Source organism: Carcharhinus amblyrhynchos, chromosome 8, assembly GCF_965287045.1.
Source record: "Carcharhinus amblyrhynchos chromosome 8, sCarAmb.v2.hapA, whole genome shotgun sequence".
Classification (NCBI taxonomy): domain Eukaryota; kingdom Metazoa; phylum Chordata; class Chondrichthyes; order Carcharhiniformes; family Carcharhinidae; genus Carcharhinus; species Carcharhinus amblyrhynchos.
The window spans coordinates 43,945,993-43,967,693 of NC_137331.1; positions in this window are offsets into that span (position 1 = coordinate 43,945,993).

Consider the following 21,701-nt stretch of genomic DNA (forward strand, 5'->3'; position numbering starts at 1 on the left):
GCTTTGCTCAATGTCTCTTTAAATTATATTACAGCTTACTTCAGACATTGCTTCTTTCGAACTCTATGGCTGCAGCTTCAAATTTGACAAATTGTCCTTTTGTGGTTTCCAGGCCACTGAGCATCCTAATAATTGAAATGATACGTGAAAATCTGCCTTTAAACTCTAAGGATATAAAATAAGATGACATGCACTGATATTGGCCTGAACTAAATCAATGAGAGATTCACAATGGTAAACTGCTGTATGTTTTATGTTTGAGCACTGTACTTGTACACTCTGCATTCAACACAACCTCGATTCACCGCTTTAACATTCAACTCCATTTCACATTTCCTCACCAACTTGCTACTGAACTGCTTCATTGTAGCCGAACTGATTGGCCGTTGGCCCTTTGATATCATCCAGATGTGAATACATCTGTGCTGGGGAGCTCCTCATAAACAGCTGTATTCATTTAGTTTAGACTCTGGAAACATTTCAAACCTTACCCTTAATGACTGTCTTTCTGTGTTAAATCTGTTAATGCTGTTTTTTATTAACAATAAAGGAACTGCAATGAACATTGACCCTCAGACCCCAAGATGCAAGAAACTACAAAAGGTCGTGAATGTAGCCCAATCTATCACACAAACCAGTCTCCCATCCATTGACTCTGTCTACACTTCCCACTGCCTTGGGAAAGCAACCAGCAGAATCAAGGACTCCATGTACCCCGGACATTCTCTCTTCCACCTTCTTCCGTCGGGAAAAAGATACAAAAATCTGAGGTCACGTACCGACTGACTCAAAAACAGCTTCTTCCCTGCTGCCATCAGACTATTGAATGGACCTACCTCGCATTAAGTTGATCTTTCTCTACACCCTAGCTATAATTGTAGTACTACATTCTGCACTCTCTCCTTTCCTTCTCTATGAACGGTATGCTTCATCTGTATAGCACACAGGAAACAATACTTTTCATTGTATGTTAACATATGTGACAATAATAAATCAGATCAAAAACCTGCCCGGGAAGGTCATTTGTAGCAGTTCTTTTGTCCCATTCACCTGTCAGAAAGAGGAAGAGTGTGTTGGAGTAACTTGCTGTGATTACATTGCAGATTATCCATCCATTTTAGAAATTAAATTTGCCATTAAACTCAATAGAAATCAAAGTTGTCCATTTTCTACAGGAAGAATAGAGTACGGCATTATGAAGTTCAAGGCCAGTCAGAGGATTCCTTCCAAGTCATTTTGAGACACTTCTTGAAGAACAAAGGTTACATCAAAAGCAAAATGTAGATGCTGGAAACCTGAAGCAAAAACACAAAATGCTCCAAGTACCTGTGAGGTGCTGCAGCATCTGTGGAGAGAGAAACAGAGTTAACGTTTCAGCTCACTAATGTTTCATCAGAACCGGAACAACTCAGAGAGGCAAGTACAGGGGAGGCAAAGGGGTAATGGGGGAAAAAGGATGAAAGTGAAGCTCTATGTCAAAGTGGAAGGCAGGAGAGATTAAACAAAGATTGAGAGAATGATGCAAAGGCTAAATGAGGTGTCAATAGTAAGGTAAAGTTGCCATAGTGCCAGATGACACTCTCCCCTCAAAGGGAGGGGAACCACCTATGATGAAGGGGAGAGCTGACTGGTGATGATTTAACCTCAGGGTCACCACTTCTCAGGCAAGGGGCAAGGTTAAGAAGATGGGGCCTTCATGAATAACCTCAGCCAATAGAGGAATTGAACCCATGCTGGTGGTGTTGCTTTACATCACAAACCAGCCATCCAGCCAACTGAGCTAGACCAATTCCAAGTTGTCCATGGACCAAGTAAGGAAATACAGGATGGGTATAGAAGAGGTAACAGCAGCATCATTGCCAATCCTTGCTGTTTGAGAAAGCAGGAGCGATGGTTCTGTTCTCTTGTTGTATCTTCACACCTCTCACTGTCTTCTTCCCCTTTGAACCTCAAACCTAGAGCTTCTTCTCCAGGAGCTGAGGTCTAACTATAATGTCTCCGTGTGTTTATGCTCTGAAATTATTGAATTAATAGTTGAGTTTGGAAGGCAGAAAAATACCAAATGGAAAGATGAGGCATTGTTTCCTGCATTTCTTGGCCGATGTTCCCAACACAGAACCCAAGGATTGCTGCATTTCAGAGGCAGCTGGATAACATCTTAACCCAAAGCCTTGACAACTCTCTCAAGTGGATGTGAAACGTGCCACGCACTGATGTAGGGCAACTCTTCCATTTATCACTCAACCAGAATCACTAAAACAGACTCCTCCCTGCTCGTGTCACTCACTGATAGTTATGGGATCTTGCTGTGTTAAAATTGACTGCCACATTTTCTGCATTGCAACATTTGAAAAGCATTTAATTGGCTCTAAAGCAGTTTAGGGCTTCCTGAGATTATCAAAAACACCAGCTAGATACAAGTTTTAAAGATTAAGTTTATTTATTCGTCACAAGTAAGGCTTACATTAACACTGCAATGAAGTTACTGTGAAATTCCCCTAGTCACCATACTCCAGTACCTGTTTGGCCCAATGCACCTAACCCACACATCTTTTAGATTGTGGGAGGAAACCCACACCAACATGGGGAGAATGTGCAGGTTCTGCACAGACAGTAATACAAGCTGGGAGTTGAACCCAGGTCCCTGGTGCTGTGATGCAGCAGTGCTAATCCATGTGGCACTGTGTAATTTATCATGCTTGATCCTCCCCACCACAGGAATTAGTTCCTCAGTGTGGCCAGGGCTCTTCATAATGTTACCATGGGCTGGATTTTATGGGGGTTTGGTTGGGGCGGTGAGGGTTGGTGGGGAGGGAGTGGTGCATAACCCAGAAATAACACTCTCCAAGTGGCCTGAACCAACTGAGGGCCAGGCTCCTGCCCTTGAGCTGGAGGAAGCTCTGCCCTCCTGACCTGCCAGTCAATCTGGTTGGCTGGGAGACTTAGCAGTGCCATGCCGAGCAGTGGCTGCTGCTGGGATTGCATAGAGTCCATCAGGTGAGGAGAACATGGCCACTGGAGAGAGGTAAGTCTGGGGTATGGGACGGGGTGGTTGGAGAATTGAGGGAGGGAGTGAGAAGGGTGTGGGGTGGGTTTGGAGGAAATCGTCATCAAGGAGGAAATAGCGAGGCATCTTGAGGGGAATTGCTTGATAGAGCAGATGCAGCACGGTTTCATTAAGGGGAAGTTGTGTCTGACAAATTTACTGGAGTTCTATGAGGATGTGTCTAGGGCGGTGGATAGAGGAGAGCTGGTGGATGTGGTCTTTCTTGATTTTCAGAAGGCGTTTGACAAGGTGCCTCACAAGAGGTTATTGCAGAAGGTCAGGGGACATGGAGTTGGGGGTAGGGTGTTAGCATGGATAGAGGACTGATTGTCAAATAGGAGGCAGAGAGTGGGGGTCAATGGGTGCTATTCGGATTGGCGGATGGTGACTAGTGGAGTGCCCCAGGGGTCGGTGCTGGGGCCTCAGCTTTTTACCATTTATATAGATGATCTGGAGGAGGGAACCGAGTGTATGGTGTCGAAATTTGCTGATGACACCAAGATTGGTGGAACGGCAAATTGCGCGGAGGGTGTGGAGAGTCTACAGAAGGATCTGGATAGGCTGGGCGAATGGGCCAGGAACTGGCAAATGGAATTTAATGTTGGCAAGTGTGAGGTGGTCCACTTTGGTAGGAATAATGGCAGGAAGGATTATTACTTACGTGGAGAAAAACTGCAGCAGGCGATGGTGCAGAGGGACCTCGGGGTCCTTGTGCATGAGTCGCAAAAACCCAGCTTGCAGGTGCAGCAGGTGGTCAGGAAGGCGAATGGGATGCTGGCCTTCATAGCGAGGGGGATTGAATATAAAAGTAGGGAGGTCTTGCTGCGGCTGTATAGGGCATTGTTGAGGCTGCAGCTGGAGTACTGTGTGCAGTTTTGGGCGCTGTACTTACGCAAGGATATTTTGGCCTTGGAGGGAGTGCAGAGGAGGTTTACTAGGCTGATGCCAGAGTTGAGGGGGTTGAGCTATGAGGAGAGGCTGAATAAACTAGGCTTGTACTCGTTAGAGTTTAGAAGAATGAGGGGAGATCTCATTGAGACGTATAAGATGATGAATGGGATGGATAGGATAGAGGTGGAGAGACTCTTCCCGCTCAGAAAGGACAGTAGGACTAGAGGGCACAGCCTCAAGATAAAGGGGGGGCGGTTTAGAACGGAGTTGAGGAGGAACTTCTTCACTCAAAGGGTGGTGAATCTCTGGAATTCTCTGCCCGTTGAAGTGGTGGAGGCTGCCTCGCTAAATATTTTTAAGAAGCGGGTTGATGGGTTTTTGATAAGAGAGGGGATTAAGGGTTATGGGGAGAGGGCGGGAATGTGGAACTGAGCCACGACAGATCAGCCATGATCTTATTGAATGGCGGGGCAGGCTCGAAGGGCCAGATGGCCTACTCCTGCTCCTATTTCTTATGTTCTTATGGAAGCTGGGTGGGTCAGAACAAAATGGGGCTGTGTCATCTCGGAGGGTGGGGTGGGGGGGGCAAGGTTCCCTCGGTGCGAGGAGGTCAACCCTGAGTAGTGTTCTCACTATATTGACAAAGTTGTTAAAACGCCCTGGGGACTCTCATGTGCCTGTTACTGTCCAGGGTTTAACAGTAATGAAGGTGGATTAAGGGTCACAACTGAGCAATCACTGACTACTTAAGGCCCTCAATGGGCCTAAGGATGGGCATTCCACTGGTGTTTGTAACCACCAACTCTCTGTATTAGGGGGACCAGATTGCTGGTGGACAGGAAATGGGCAGGCCACATGGCATACGTGGCCCCTTTGTGCCCATACACTCCACTGAAAACTCTAACGTCCAGCTCAATGTTAACAAAGCTCCCTAGTAAAGACATTCAGAACATCAGGCACTGAAGCATTCTCTACTTACTTCTCCACACAAGTTTACTGCTCAGACTTACCCAGCAGATGTGAAGCTTAATGAAAAGCTTGGTGATTAATTCTTTAAGCTAAACATAAAATGGGATTTACCAATCATCTATCTCGCTGCCATCAAACATTGACAGTATGGTAGACCATACAGGGAGCCTTGCGCACAGCTATGGGCAGCATTTGATGTTGGCCTTTATTAGAGTGGTCATTGTCATTATTGCCACTTGGGCATCTCACTGCGTCACGACACTGAACAGCTTGCTGTGGCTGTTACTGAGTATCACAATGCATCACATTTGGTATCATTTTGTTCATTTAAGTGTCTCATTGAAGGAGCTAACAGCTACTGCCCGTGCTGTGATTAATTACACAAAACAGCAGCAACACGTCATGCTACAGGATCAAGAAACACAGCAGCCAACATGGCAGAATTTCGAACAACAGCCGGTCATCCACTGGAGCATTAACTCTGCTCCTCTCTCTGCAGATGTTAGTGGCCTAGTGAATATTTATAGCAGTTTCTCTTTCTCTATATATTTGCAAGTTTGACATAGTGAAACTTTCCAAGATGCTTCACAGGAATTTTACCTAAAAAGATCATACACTGAGCCACCTAAAAGGGGTATTAAATCCCAGATCTCTGCGCTCCTCTAACTCTGGCCTCTTAAGCATCCCTTGATTTTAACTGGCTGTGCCTTCATCTGCCTGGACTCTGAAATCTGGAATTCCCTCCCTAAATTTCTTCACTGCTCTACCTCACTTTCCTTCTTTAAGACGCTTCTTAAAACCCACCTGTCTGCCCAAGCTTTTGGTTATCGGGTTACTACTTCTAATGATCTGTGTATTAGTACCCCTGAATCACTTTGTTTCTTCATCCCATTCACAATCTTATTGTCCAAGCAGTATGCGGCCTTCCTATTCCTCTTAACAAAATACATCACATAGTTCTTACCTTTGTTAAAATGAGATTTGCAATTAAAATGCCCATTCTGCAAGTTTATTAATGCCTCCTTGTATTTTGTTGCAGTCCTCTGCAAATTCGGTGTCATCCACATATTTCAAGCTGTTTTTAAAAATAATTTTACAGTTGATCCAGCACCTGTGAAACTCCACTTTCCACCTTTTACCAATCTGAGTAGCTGCCCTCACCACTCCACGCACCCCAGACATTCTCTCTTCTGTCTTCTTCCATCAGGAAAAAGATACAAAAGTCTGCGGTCACATACCAACTGACTCAAGAACAGCTTCTTCCCTGCTGCCATCAGACTTTTGAATGGACCTACCTCGCACTAAGTTGATCTTTTTCTACACCCTAGCAATAGCTATAACATTACATTCTGTACCCTCTTCTTTCCTTCTCTATGAACTGTATGCTCTGTCAGTATAGTGCTCAAGAAACAATACTTTTCACTGCACACTAATACATGTGACAGTAATAAATCAAATCAAAATCCCGTTTCTGTTTCAGAGTTAGCTTTTTACACATTTTGCTACTTGTGTGTCACATGCTCCATCCACAGTCGTGAGTCAACTATGCAGTATCTTATTGGAGGCCTTTTAAAAATCCAAATATGTTATTTCCACTACATTACCCTTGTCAACTGTCTGTCAATTCTTCAAAGAATTCAATTAAGTTGTTCAAGTGTGACCTTCCCTTTTGAAATCCATGCTGACTAAACGTTATTATATTTTTGCTTTCTAGATGTTTCTCTGTTACATCTTTCAGTAAAGATTCCATTATATCTCCTGCTTTTGATGTAGGCCTAATTAATTTTTAGTTTTCCTGACTCATTCTTCAAGACTTTTTACATGTAAAAATAATAATGTCTATCCACCATTCTGTTCCCTTTGCTCATTAATTTATATATATTCTGTCATTCCTATCTTAATTTATTTTAACAAAAACAGAAAATGCTGGAAAATCTCAGCAGGTCTAACAACATCTGTGGAGAGAGAATAGAGTCAATGTTTCAGGTCTGGATGACCCATCGTCAGAGCTGATCTATTTTAGCGTGTGTGGATGCAATCCACCTGCCCCAGGAGTTTTATCTTCACTAAGTTTGATTCACTTATCAAGCTTCCCACATTACTTTCTTAAAGGTTTTTACATCTTTCTGATACTTTTGGCACTACAAAAAGCAGTTCATTAATAACACCTTCAAAGATGTGAAATCTATAAATTAATAGCTCACATTTTGTACCTTTCATGAATGGGAACACAGTTGGGAACCTTGTCAAACAACTTGCGTGCTGTTTGCTTTTTGGGTGAGATTGACATTTTGAATGCACTCGGTGAGTTTATCGCAGAGTCTCAGTGAATGGCCCTCCCTCCTCTCTCCGTAATGGACTGTCTGGCTGAATTCCAAGTAACACAATGGAGAGCGAGACCACTGTTCAAATGAAGTATTTTACTCATGACTAAATATTTTTAACAGCATGACTCCTGGACATTGAACTGCTTTATGTTGAATGGCTGTCCTCCCAAATTAATCGCCAGCGCTGGATCCAGACTCCAGCAGCGTGCTGTCATGCCAACTTCTTCATCTGGGAGATTGGCATGGTCTAAATTGGTCATTCCTCTATGGCCCATGGGCACCATCAGCAGCCGCTGGTGGGTGAACTGAGCATGTGTCTGTCACTGCTCACTCCTCTAGTGGGGCCTGTGGGTAAGGAGCAAGGGCAGGAAGACTGATCAGATACTTCAAAACTCAGCAGGTTGAACGTCCTTCTTCCGTGTTCTCTAATTTCAGGATAAAAACAGGATTGAAACCAAATAGCACTCAAGGCTCAGGTTTGAATTCCAGTTGACATTGAATGCTGACATTAATCCTTCACCAATTGAAGGAGATAATAGTTACTAAAATCAGATGATCTGGTCACTATCACATTACTGTCTATTTTCTCTTGCTGTGTGCAAAGTTGACCATCTCGTTTCCTATCTGGTCACCCTATTATAGAAAGGATATTATTAAACTAAAAAGAGTGCAGAAAAGATTTACTGGATACTACCGGGACTTGATGGATTGAGCTATAAGGAGAGGCTGAACAGACTGGGACTTTTTTCTCTGGAGCATAGGAGGCCGAGGGGTGATCTTATAGAGGAGGTCTATAAAATAATGAGGTGCACAGATCAGCTGGATAGGCAATATCTTTTCCCAAATGTAGGGGAGTCTAAAACTAGAGGGCATAGGTTTAAGGTGAGAGGGGAGAGATACAAAAGTGTCCAGAGGGGCAATTTTTTGCACACAGAGAGTGGTGAGTGTCTGAAACAAGCTGCGAGAGGTAGCAGTAGAGGGGGGTACAATTTTGTTTCATAAAAGCATTTAGACAGTTGCATGGGTAAGATGGGTTTAGAGGGATGTGTGCCAAACACAGGCAATTGGGATTAGCTTAGTGGTTACAAAAAGGGGCAGCATGGACAAGTTGGGCTGAAAGGCCTGTTTTCATGCTGTAAACTTTGATTACTCTACATTACAACATGACTGGCTTTCAAAAGTATTTCATTGTTGGTAGAATGCATTGTGGCTCCTGGAGTTTGGTGAAGGTGATGTTTTGTGATCCCCATTCAGACTGATAATGTTTAGAAAGATATTTGTACTTCCAGTGACTAACCAGAAGGATTCCACAAAAAAAGGATTTCAAGTTTTAAAATTTCAAATTAAAAGCAAAATGAACTAAACACTATTTTCGTAGGCAATCTGTACCTGAAACTACTTATCCCAACTTAACTTTTAACCCTCCACAATTATACTTTACTCCTATGTGGACATTTATCTCTTAAGTGGGCATTTCATTCTCCAGGAACCATCAGTCCAAAGTGACTTCCACCACCTTTACTAGCTGGGCAATTTTTCTTATTTGTTCATGGGATATGGGCGTCTCTGGGTGACCAGCATTTATCCCATCCCTGAGGGCAATTAAGAGTTGATCACATTCCGATGGATCTGGAGTCACATGTAGGCCAGACCAGGTGAGGATGGCAGATTTCCTTCCCTAAAGGACATTAGTGAATCAGATGGGTTTTTACGACAATCAATAATGGTTTCATGGTCATCAGTAAACCTTAAATTCCAGATTTTCATCAAATTCAAATTTCACCATCTGCTCTGGCGGGATTCGGCTCCCCAGAGCATTAGTTGAGTTTCTGGATTAATAGTCCAGCGATAATACCACTACCACCTCTCCATGAACTTTGTATTTGTAATAAATGTAAGATTTTCAGTTGTGAGATGAACCACAGGAAATGAGCAACTTATATTTGATGGAATTCAGTTTGCTGCTGTTGTAGTTCACTCTCCAATTGGAACTCTGGTGTAGAAGTGTCACACAATAGACAGGAGACAGGATACACAGGGGCACAGCCTGAGCTGGTGTTCTCTCTTAGCCTTGTCCGGGGCTAAGCCTTAACCTTCTCCTATTCTTAAGGGGCAAAATTACAAGTGCAGCAGCGTTCAGAGCTCTCCTCTGTGGGATCCAGAGTAAGGTCAGGTTTGGTAACCCCCAATGAGACCTACTGTTTCTCCCCCCATGCAAGTGTAAGAGATCATGGTGGAGTCCTGACGAAAAGATCATTTGAAACAAATCCTTTTGTACCCATCCCTTTAAATCAAAGATGGCAGCTACGGGTCCATTCCTTTACACAGAGGATGGTGGGAAGAGCTACCAAGGGAAGCAGTTATGGTTCAGTGTATCAGTTTAATTAAGGGTGACTTGAATGAATCACCTGGAGATCGATGTTTCAGACTGCAGCTTCGGAACAGGAGGTGACCATTCAGCCCTCCATCCTGTTCTGCCATTCAGTTTGATCATTGACTCAGATGGTTCCTAGGCATTGAGGCCAGCCCAAGGGAGGACAGAGTTTGTGTTGTAACCTGAGTTGCTAACAGCAGGAGACTCACGCGATAAATATGTTTATTTATCCCAGTATTAGGACGGCCTTATGTGACAAATAGTCACATACTGAGCTGACTTGCCTGAGGTACAAACAAAAAACATCACAAAGTTCTCTTAGCAGATGTCTCCAAGTTCACACACTGAGCACTCGACAACTGTAGAGCAGTAAATACAAACATCTACAGCAGTTAAAGATTCAAAATAACCTTTCGGAACAGCAGGAGGCCATTTGGCCTATTGTGCCTGGACTAGCTCTTTGAAAGAATTGCCCAGTTTAATGCCAGACTAAAGGTTTTTACTCCATAAACCAACAGTTGGACCTATCTTACATGAAGCTGATCTTTCTCTACACTCTAGCTATGACTGTAATACTACATTCTGCACTGTCTCCTTTCCTTCTCTATGAATGGTATGCTTTATCAGTATAGCATGCAAGAAACAATGCTTTTCACTGTATAGTAATACATGTGACAATAATAAATCAAACCAATTAATCCTTAATAATTCCACAATCATCTCATACAATTAATTTCAGATATTAACTCTGTATGAAAAAGTATGCCCTCAAATTCCTTCTGGTCCTTATATTGTGAATCTGTAACCTGTAGTTACAGATTCATTACCCATTGGAAACAACCTCTCCCTCTCATCATTTTAAACATCACCAATAAATCTCCTCTTAGCCTTCCATGCTCAAAATACACCAGCTGCAGTTTCTCTCCTCTGCCAATGTAACTGAACTCCCTCATCACTGGTGTCGTTGACAAAGCTCCTGTACCCTCACTAAGACTTTGACATCCTTCGCAAAGTCTGGTCATGGATAGCTCTCTGAAGATTGACGTGTAGCTTGATCATAATGGTGAACATTTTAAAGAAACCTTGTGATGTGGGCACCACTGACAAGACAGGCTTTTATTTCTCATCCCCACTCACCCTGGTGATGTGCTTGGGCAGTGCAGAGGGCCGTTAAGAGCCAACAACATTGGTGTGGGATGAGAATGATGTACAGACCTAACCAGGGAAGGCTGGCAGATTAGCTTTCCTGAAGGACATTCGGATAAGATCACATGAATCTCATACATAGACTATGAAGCTCAGTCTCCAGCCAGGATCTTATGCTGGCCCCTTGTGTAAAGCCATTGAAAGGGTTTCCATTCTCTTCTTCATAGTTTTACTATTCAGAGGACCTTCTCCCAGGAGGGCTTTCACAGGCTAAAGACCCTCATCCTCTTTTATGGGATTACCCACACCCATCAGAACCAAATTATCCAACCCAATACATGGACCCAATGCTTGTTCAAGTCCATGTCGATAATGTTGACTGCACTGCCCTCATCTACCTTCTTGGTTACCCCTTCAAAAAGCTTTGTGAGGCATGATTTTCCACTCACAAAGCCATGCCAACTGTCCCTAATCAGTCCTTGCATCTCTAAATGTTTGTAGTCCTGACTCTCAAAATACCTTCCAACAATTTACCCACCACTGATGTAAGGCTCACTGGCCTGTAGTTTCCAGGCTTTTCCCTGCTGCCCTTTTTAAACAAAGGCACAACATTTGCCACTCTCCAATCTTCAGGCATCTCACCCATCACTATTGATGATTCAAATATCTCTAGTAGGGGACCCACAATTTCCTCCCTAGCCTCCCACAATCCCCTCTGAGGTGTCAGCAGTGGGTCTCGCATCCAATCCTTCCCTCTCAGAGGTAGGAACGCTCCCCAAAGTCATAGAATCCCTGAAGTGCAAAAAGGAGGCCATTCAGTCCATTGAGTCTGCACCAACTTCCAATTGAGGATCTTACTTAAGCCCACCCATCGTACCCCCATAAGCCCATGCATTCACCATGGCTAATCCCCCTAACCTACACATCTTGGGACACTAAGGGGAATTTCCCATGGCCAATGCACCTAACCTGCACATCTTCGGAGTGAGGGAGGAAACCGGAGCAATGGAGGAAACCCACGCAGACATGGGGAGAATGTGCAAACTCCACACACACAGTGATCCAAGCCAGAATTGAGTCTGGGTCCCTGACGCTGTGAGGTAGCAGTGCTTAACCATTGTGCCACAGTGGTCACTCCATCATGTTTATAAGAGCCTAATGCTTTTTTGTGCAGTGCTGTTACAAATCTTAGCAAATGACTATGCCACTTGAGACAGATTAAAGGAGTCATCCACAGACACTCAGCAATTGGCAGGCACACTGAGAATGAGATCACAAGCAGCACAAACCATGTGCTCATTCACAGAGCAAAGATCTTCACCAGCCGTGTATCTCTGTACATCCCACTGGTTGCACCTGCTCTCACATATACGTGGGCTTTATACCTCCATGTACTCAGGGAAATCCAGACAGCCTGTGGCAATCTAGTTAGGATTTCTTTCACTGCTGAAAGGTTTTTGGCAAGTCAATATCAGGGAATTCTGTCTTGGTGAGAACTGCAGTTACAATTTAAAGTTTATTTAGTTATTAGTCACAAGTAGGCTTACATTAACACTGCAATGAAGTTACTGTGAAACTCCCCTAGTCGCCACGCTCCGGCGCCTGTTCGGGTACACTGAGGGAGGATTTAGCATGGTCAATGCACCCTAACCAGCACATCTTTCAGACTGTGGGGGGAAAACAGAGCACCAGGAGAAAACCCATGATACGGAGAGAATGTGCAAACTCTGCACAGGCAGTGATCCAAGCTGGGAATCGAACCTGAGTCCCTGGCACTGTGAAGCAGCAGTGTTAACCACTGTGGCACTATGCCACCAAATTAGCTTCATATCATCAATTGTATCAATGGTGAGAAGAGGCCATTCAGCACTTGAGCCTGTTTTGTAATTTGGCTGAAACCTGGCTGATCTGTACCTGAACTCCATTTACACTTTTTGGCTCTGTCACCCAGAGTTCCCTCAGCCAACAAATAGTCTATCAATCTCAAAACTGATCCATGTGCATAGATCCCTGAAAGTTGGCACCCAGGTTGATAGGGTTGTTAAGAGGGCGTACTGTGTGTTAGCTTTTATTGACAGAGGGATTGAGTTTCAGATCCATGAGGTCATGTTGCAGTTGTACAAAACTCTGGTGTGGCTGCACTTGGAGTATTGCATACAGTTCTGGTTGCCACATTATAGGAAGGATGTGGAAGCATTAGAAAGGGCGCAGAGGAGATTTACCAGGATGTTGCCTGGTATGGTGGGAAGGTCTTATGAGGAAAGGCTGAGGGACCTGAGGCTGTTTTCGATGGAGAGAAGAAGGTTAGAACATAGAATATAGAACATTACAGCGCAGAACAGGCCCTTCGGCCCACGATGTTGCGCCGACCAGTTACAAAAACAATGACCCACTAGCCTATACCAATCCCTTTTCGTCCATAAACCTATCCAGAGATCTCTTAAACGCCCCCAAACTAGACGCATTTACAACCGCAGCAGGCAGGGCATTCCAATCCCTCACCACCCGCTGGGTAAAGAACCTACCCCTGACATCCGTCCTGTAGCTACCCCCCCTTAATTTAAAGCCATGCCCCCTCGTGCTAGCTTTCTCCATCCGAGGAAAAAGGCTATCACTATCCACCCTATCTAAACCTCTAATCATCTTATATGTTTCAATAAGATCCCCTCTTAGCCGCCTTCTTTCCAACGAAAACAACCCTAAATCCCTCAGTCTCTCCTCATAGGACCTCCCCACCATACCAGGCAACGTCCTAGTAAACCTCCTCTGCACCCTCTCCAACGCCTCCACATCCTTCTTGTAATGCGGGGACCAGAACTGCACACAGTACTCCAAGTGCGGCCGCACTAGAGTAGTGTACAGTTGCAACATTACACTGCGACTCCTAAATTCAATCCCCCTACCAATAAACGCCAAGACACCGTACGCCTTCTTAACAACCTTATCTACTTGATTCCCAACTTTCAGGGATCTATGTACATACACACCTAGATCCCTCTGTTCATCCACACTATTCAAAGTCCTCCCGTTAGCCCTATACTCGACACATCTGTTGCTCCTACCAAAGTGAATTACCTCACACTTCTCCGCATTAAATTCCATCCGCCACCTCTCGGCCCAGCTCTGCAACCTATCTAAGTCTCCCTGCAGACTATGACACCCTTCCTCACAATCTACCACACCTCCAATTTTGGTGTCATCAGCAAATTTACTAATCCACCCAACTATACCCTCATCCAGATCATTAATAAAAATTACAAACAACGGTGACTTAATAGAGGCATATAAGAGGATTAGATAGGGTGGACAGTGAGAGCCTTTTTCCTCAAATGGAGATGGCTAGTATGAGGGGATATACCTTTAAATTGAGGGGTGATAGATATTGGACAGATGTCAGAGGTAAGTTCTTTACTCAGAGAGTAAAGAATGCCCTGCCTGCAACAGTAGTGGACTCGCCAACATTAAGGGCATTTAATTGGTCATTGGATAAACATATGGATGATATTGGAACAGTGTATATTAGATGGGCTTTAGATTGGTTTCACAGGTTGGCGCAACATCGAGGGCAAAGGGCCTATACTGCGCTGTAATGTTCTATGTTCTATGTCTCCATAGAGAACAGCCTCTGCCTCTCTACTCTCTCCACTAAACTGAATCAGACATGGGCCAAGCCCAAGGAGCAGCATTCGTAGTTTGCCTGGATTAACAATGAATGTATATTGAGTGTGAGAAATCTGCACGTTCGAAAATGATGCACTCTCTGCTATAAGATTGATTAGCTGAGTGCTCATTAAAGAGGCGTGAAATTAATTGCACGCATGTGGGTAAATGCAAATTTATCTAATTGGAACAAAGGACATTTCACTCATTAGGAATTGTTTGAACAGGCAAGCAATAATGATTTTTGCTATTTGTACAGAGCCAACGTCTGTTCCATTGACCTTTTCCCTGAATTTAGTGGCAAGTTCTGCATTGCTGCCATTTTTCCACCCACTTTGAACTCTTCATTTATTCTCACTGTGTTGAAGTGTTGGTGGCCAGGTTTGGATTGGGGTGGGTGGTGAGCAGTCAGATTCCATGACTGCACATCCAACATGGAGATCCTGGAGTTGCTGTCTGGAATCTCAAGCTCCTGTGGAAGTTCCTGATAATGTTATCTCATCAAAAGGATCGGAATTGTAATATGTGGAATGCTATGAAATTCCTTTACATATTCAGTAGATATGAATGAAATGCTCCAGAAACTATTGTTATGACGCAGGGGTTGATCCCCTTTTCAGAAGCCACATCGAATTCCCCAATGAGGAATACTTGCTTTGTAATCTATTAAAAGTGTTTGAGAAGGCGTGAACTGTTCTTCATTGACATTTAGAGGCTAGTTAACAGAAATACCTGATACTCACTTTAAGTGAACAATTAACAAGGTATTTATTTAACCAGCCCAGGAACTTTAACTAAAGAAGTAACATACTGATTAAAGTAAGATACTACTGGAATGCTGTCCAAATAAATACAAGGTCGATTCATTACCAAAAATTCTAGAATTTTGTCACTCTCAAAAAATATACATCGAGGTGTTTTGGTTTTGGAATACCTTTGGAGTTCTTCTGTCAATTCCACTATCTGTAAGCTCTTTCTGATTTTGGTACCTTCATTAGATAGGTGGAGAGTTCTCTTAAGAGATATTTTAAGCTGCAGGGAGTTGCTCTTTCCCTCTCTAGGTTTTGAGAGGTGGCAGCTCTTCAGCTGAACTGCTGGCAGGCAGTTGAGTTCCTCTTTATAACGGTGATGACCTAATCAACTTTCCCACACCAGGATTGGTCTAATGTTGTCAACAGCAAATTCAAATTTGATAGGTTCCTGATAGCTGAGTGTCTTTTTTAAACTGAGAGGCTGTCAAAATTCAAAAGCCAGCAAAGTCTGTTACCAAGCCAACCCTGATCTTGGTGCTTGTTACAAATGTTCCAATCTGTGTACCCCGTGCACCTGCATTTTAAACATCCAAGCACTGAGCATAAAACCAGGTTTTAAAGGGACCACACTTCACAAACTCAATTTCACAACACCAGTAAGACTTGTGCATTCCAGTAGAAGTGGCCATTTAATGGTGTATTAAGTCTTAATTACTAAGCAACAACCTCTCTAGCTCTGAAAATTACCTCTTAAAAATGTGAATTCTCACTTCTTCTGGTTTTAATTATTGTTGGAGACGTTTTAAAGTATTTTTTACTTTCTTAAAACCCCTTTTCTCTCTGTTTCTTCATCTCAACATCTTTTCCGCTTGTTTATTTTCTTTTCTGGACTTGATTTGACATTGACAAATCCTGGTTTGGACACTACACTATCCTTCAGTCTGATTAATTAAGAAGATACATTTTCTGGGCCATATGGGGAAGATCTGTGAAAGCTTCTGTGCTGCTTAACAGCTAGGGTAACACGGAACTGGTATAGTTCACTCACTGACCACCAAACCAGCTGATTGCTTTATAGAGCATGTCCATTTTTGAACTGAAACTGGGGGCTTTTAGATGAGAAGAGGTCTCATTTACAATTGGAAATGTGCCTAACTGATGGCTGTCATCATAGTGCTCTATTCCACAGCTAAAGCCCATTTTCATAATTATTCACTGCAAATTTAGAAAAGTCTAGAAGGTACTGGACAGCTAAGTGGGTGGGGGGGAATAACAACTAAGCAGCTGAGTAAAATTTACAAAGAGTGGGCCAATTGCATAAGAATATCACAGTAGGGTGACTGTGGGGAGGGAGGATGTTAATTCTGTCCAACTGGAAAAAGAGCAGGACAGCAGTGAAAATGAAATGATTTTCCTTTCTTGCTCACCCCCTACTGACCAAGTTATACATTTGGATGGCACAGTGTTTAGTGCTGCTGCCTCACAGTGCTGGGGACCCGAGTTCAATTCACGGCTTGGGTCACTGTCTGTGCGGTGTTTCCACGTTCTCCCTGTGTCCGCGCGGGTTTCCTTCGGGTGTTCCGGTTTCCTCCCACAGTCCAAAAGATGTGAGGGTACAGTGACCCAAAAAGGCCCCGAAGTGAGGTGACTAGGGGAATTTCACAGTAGCTTCATTACAGTGTGAATGTGAGCTTTACTTGTGGCTAATAAATAAACTTTAACTTGTATGTTTCTGGCACAAACTAGGACTAAGTCTGACTCTGATTGGAATGTAATAGATGAATATATTTGTAGGATCCTGTTGATATTTCAATATCCACTCCTAAGGGAGCTTATCTTGTTGTACTTGGGCTGCTAATTTTTCTACCCTCAGAACTGCAGACCCGTGCTTCATAAAGTTTAATGATCTGACCAGGGAAAACAAAATGCACTCTCCCTTTTACTTCTTTGAATATCAGCACATTGAAACTATTATTCACAATACATTCTAATATCAATGGGTAATGCTACTTACAAACTGGATTGAAAGTCTTTGCCACACCAGTTGTGAATCCCTTATTTCCCCTGGCCTGCCTCCGGTGTCTGTGCTGTTGACTGTCTCAGCCTGAAAATTCCCAAAACCTCTTTGGCTTCCCATCTTTCTCACCTCCATTAAGATGTTCCATAAACCCACCTCTCCAACAAGTGTTATTGACTTATATAAATACAAGTTGTATCAGACTTGCAGCAGCAAGTTCCCTTTAAACCTTTCCTGGGAAGCTGGGGGCAATGTTTGCTGATCCAGGGATTGGGAACTAACATGTCAGAGAAGTTTCCAAAAGGTTCTCTGTGAATACAATCAGGTTGATTATTTCTTCGGTAACCATATTAAAATATTACGCCCATCATGCCTTACATCAGACTCTTACAATTCCCAAGGGATGTTCATGGGGAGTAATGCTGTCAATTACCTTGGCCGCTCTTGGGAAGTCATTAAACCTCCTCCTGCAAATACCATGGCGGAGATACAGTCAATGCCTCTGTCATTGTCCTTCGTTACATTTAAACCACACACCTATCTATGGGGTTCCCTTCCCTCAATCCCTGTGAGTCTCAGCTGTGGTTCAGCAGGTAACAATCTCATCTCAAAAACCAGAAGGTTTTGAAGGTTCCAAAACCTGTGACAAAGTCTCAAGCACAAAGTCTAGTCATACTGTCCCCATGTACAGTAAGACGTCTCACAACACCAGGTTAAGGTCCAACAAGTTTATTTGGTAGCACGAGCTTTCAGAGCACTGCTCCTTTATTAGGTGAGTCTCATTCACGTGATGAAGGAGCAACGCTCCAAAAGTTGGTGCTACCAAATAAACCTGTTGGACTTTAACCCGGAGTTGTGAGACTTCTTAATGTGCCTACCCCGGTCCAACGCCAACATTTCCACATCCTGTCCCTATGTAGCACTAAGAGAGTACTGCACATTTGGAGATTTGGTCATAGAGGTTTATAGCAGGGAAACAGGCCCTTCAGCCCAACTTGTCCATGCCGCCCAGTTTTTTACCATTAGATGCTGCTCTTTTAATGAGATATCAAAGTTAGGGCCTGACATCTGTCTCAGGGAGGCAGATAAGATTGCATCGCAGTACTTTAAAGAAGTGCAAAGATGCATTTACGACGTTCTGGCAAACATTTACTCACCGACAGCATCATGTAAACAGAATGCATTCATTGGCTGTTTGTGTGGCAACTTGCTGTGTCAGTTGGCTGCCATATTTCTGACACTGCACCAGTGACTATGTTTTGAATTTGATTTCACCATTTACAATTGATGGAAAGTTTCATGCTCTCTCTGTGACTGGAGAAGCCAAAGTGTTAAACCATGGCTCCTGATCACATGTCCAATAGATGTAAAATAGCTAAGAAGCGATTTGTATTATTTGACAGTAATAATTAATGTAATACATCATAGTGAACTCTCCTATACAACAACTCATCGATCATGTACCATAGTAAAACCAATCTGTCCTGTGGGCTTTTTTCTGCATATATCATTCTAACCCAAACAATAACATGGGGGAAGCTCAGTTGCTGCGATTCGATGGCTCCTGTTCCACAGTATCATTTACACTGGATTCAGTGTCTAAAACCGGCTGAACATGGCGAGCAAAGCCCAAATCCCGGTTGTTGCTGCCAACACTGATTGGATTCAGTGAGTCAAGAACCACTGAGAAATCTTGAATAGAATTCTCGGCTGCCACACAAGAAGTTACTGAAATATTAAGAACAATCTAAAGAAGCACTTTCACCACCATCAGCTGTGATCAGCTACCCAAAGAGAAAACCAGAAGGTGCTGGAAAAACTCCAGCAGCTTGTTTTTTAAAGTTTATTTATCAGTGTCACAAGGTAGGCTTACATTAACACTGCAATGAAGTTATTGTCAAAATCCCCTAGTCACCACACTCCGGTGCCTGTTCGGGTACACTGAGGGAGAATTTAGCACTCGATTTAGGCCAACACACCCTAACCTGCACATCTTTCGGACTATGGGAGGGAACCGGAGCACCGGGAGGAAACCCACACAGACACAGGGAGAACATGCAGACTCTGCACAGATAGTGACCCAGGCCCCTAATGCTGTGAGGCAGCAGTGCTAACCACTGTGCCGCTGTGTGTGGTGGGGGAAAGAGTTTTGAATTGGTGTGAGTGTCAGAGCAAAATCAGTGGGCACAAGTGATGTAGACACAGGAGACCATTCAACCCTCGAACCTGCTCCACCATTCAATTAGATCAGGACTGACATTTAACTTAATTCCAATTTACTCTACTTTGCCCCATTCCCCTCAGGAGTCTTTCCCATGGGGTGCTAAGGAATTCATCTGACACTAGCCCTTCTGAATGGAGTGGTCTTGGGTAAGCAGAAATGTCCTCAAATAAAATATTGAGAATTGGCACTGGAGCGAGATGATTTATCATAGAATCCCTACAATACAGAAGGAGGCCATTCGGCCTATTGAGTCTGTACTGACCGCATCCCACCCAGGGCTTATTCCTGTAACCCCACACATTTACCCTACTAATCCCCCTGATACTAGGGTCAATTTTAGCATGGCCAATTAAGCTAACATACACATCTTTGGACTTTGGAGTGCGGGAAGAAACTGGAGCGCCTGGAGAAAACTCACGCAGACACAGGGAGAAAGGGCAAACTCCACACAGACAGTGACCTGAGGCTGGAATTGAACCTGCATCCCTGGCGCTGTGAGGCAGCAGTGCTAAGCACTGTGCCACTGTACCACTCCTTCTTGCGAGCTCTGCCCAGCGTACCTACTAATTCTATCTTTTACTCTTGTTCTATGCTGCTAAAACTTTATTGTAACATTAAGTTGATCTTTCTCTACACCCTAGCTATGACTGTAACACTACATTCTGCACTCTCTCCTCTCCTTCTCTATGAATGGTAAGCTTTGTCTGTATAGCGCAAAAGAAACAATACTTTTCACTGTATACTAATGCATGTGACAATAATAAATCAAATCATTTAAAATGGAGTGGGGCTCAGGGGAGTTCTCACCCATTCCCTTCCTGTGTGACCTGCCCCATATATAATCTTAAATCTCAGGCAGGACCTGCCCCGGTCCCATCCAGAGTAGCTTCTCTTTAAGTGTACAGATCAGCTTCCAATGATGTCTGTGGGATCCCTCACTTTGGCTTGTACATGGTGATAGATTCCAGCTAGATTCCCAAACCTGTGGGGACTTGGATTCAAGGCTAGAAGGGGCCAGGGTAAGAGTAGATCTTTAATTTTGTTTTTACATATTTTGTTATGGGCCTGGAGGAGTAAAAATAGGTTCATCCAGCCCTCACGAATAAACCTTAACATACCCATTGCTGGAAGACTCATACCACACCCCCCCTCAACCCTCCCTACCCAGCCTCGTCAAAGTACAATCTCCAAATGACCATTCCATCCACTCCCCCCTCCCCGCCATTGCACTGGCTGACCGTTCCCAAGCACCTCCCCTCCCCCGCCATTGCACTGGCTGACCATTCCCAAGCCCCTCCCCCCACCGCCATTGCACTGGCTGACCATTCCATCCACCCCCCCCCTCCCCCACCACTGCACTGGCTGACCATTCCCAAGCACCCCCCCTCCCCCGCCACTGCACTGGCTGACCATTCCCAAGCACCTCCCCTCCCCCACCATTGCACTGGCTGACCATTCCCAAGCACCCCCCCTCCCCCGCGACTGCACTGGCTGACCATTCCCAAGCCCCTCCCCCCACCGCCATTGCACTGGCTGACCATTCCATCCACCCCCCCTCCCCCGCCACTGCACTGGCTGACCATTCCCAAGCACCTCCCCTCCCCCACCATTGCACTGGCTGACCATTCCCAAGCACCCCCCCTCCCCCGCGACTGCACTGGCTGACCATTCCCAAGCCCCTCCCCCCACCGCCATTGCACTGGCTGACCATTCCATCCACCCCCCCTCCCCCGCCACTGCACTGGCTGACCATTCCCAAGCACCCCCCCTCCCCCGCCATTGCACTGGCTGACCATTCCCAAGCCCCTCCCCTCCCCCGCCATTGCACTGGCTGACCATTCCCAAGCACCCCCCCTCCCCCGCCACTGCACTGGCTGACCATTCCCAAGCCCCTCCCCTCCCCCACCATTGCACTGGCTGACCATTCCCAAGCACCTCCCCTCCCCCGCCATTGCACTGGCTGACCATTCCCAAGCACCTCCCCTCCCCCGCCATTGCACTGGCTGACCATTCCCAAGCACCTCCCCTCCCCCGCCATTGCACTGGCTGACCATTCCCAAGCACCTCCCCTCCCCCACCATTGCACTGGCTGACCATTCCCAAGCCCCTCCCCTCCCCCGCCATTGCACTGGCTGACCATTCCCAAGCACCTCCCCTCCCCCGCCATTGCACTGGCTGACCATTCCCAAGCACCTCCCCTCCCCCGCCATTGCACTGGCTGACCATTCCCAAGCCCCTCCCCTCCCCCGCCATTGCACTGGCTGACCATTCCCAAGCACCTCCCCTCCCCCCGCC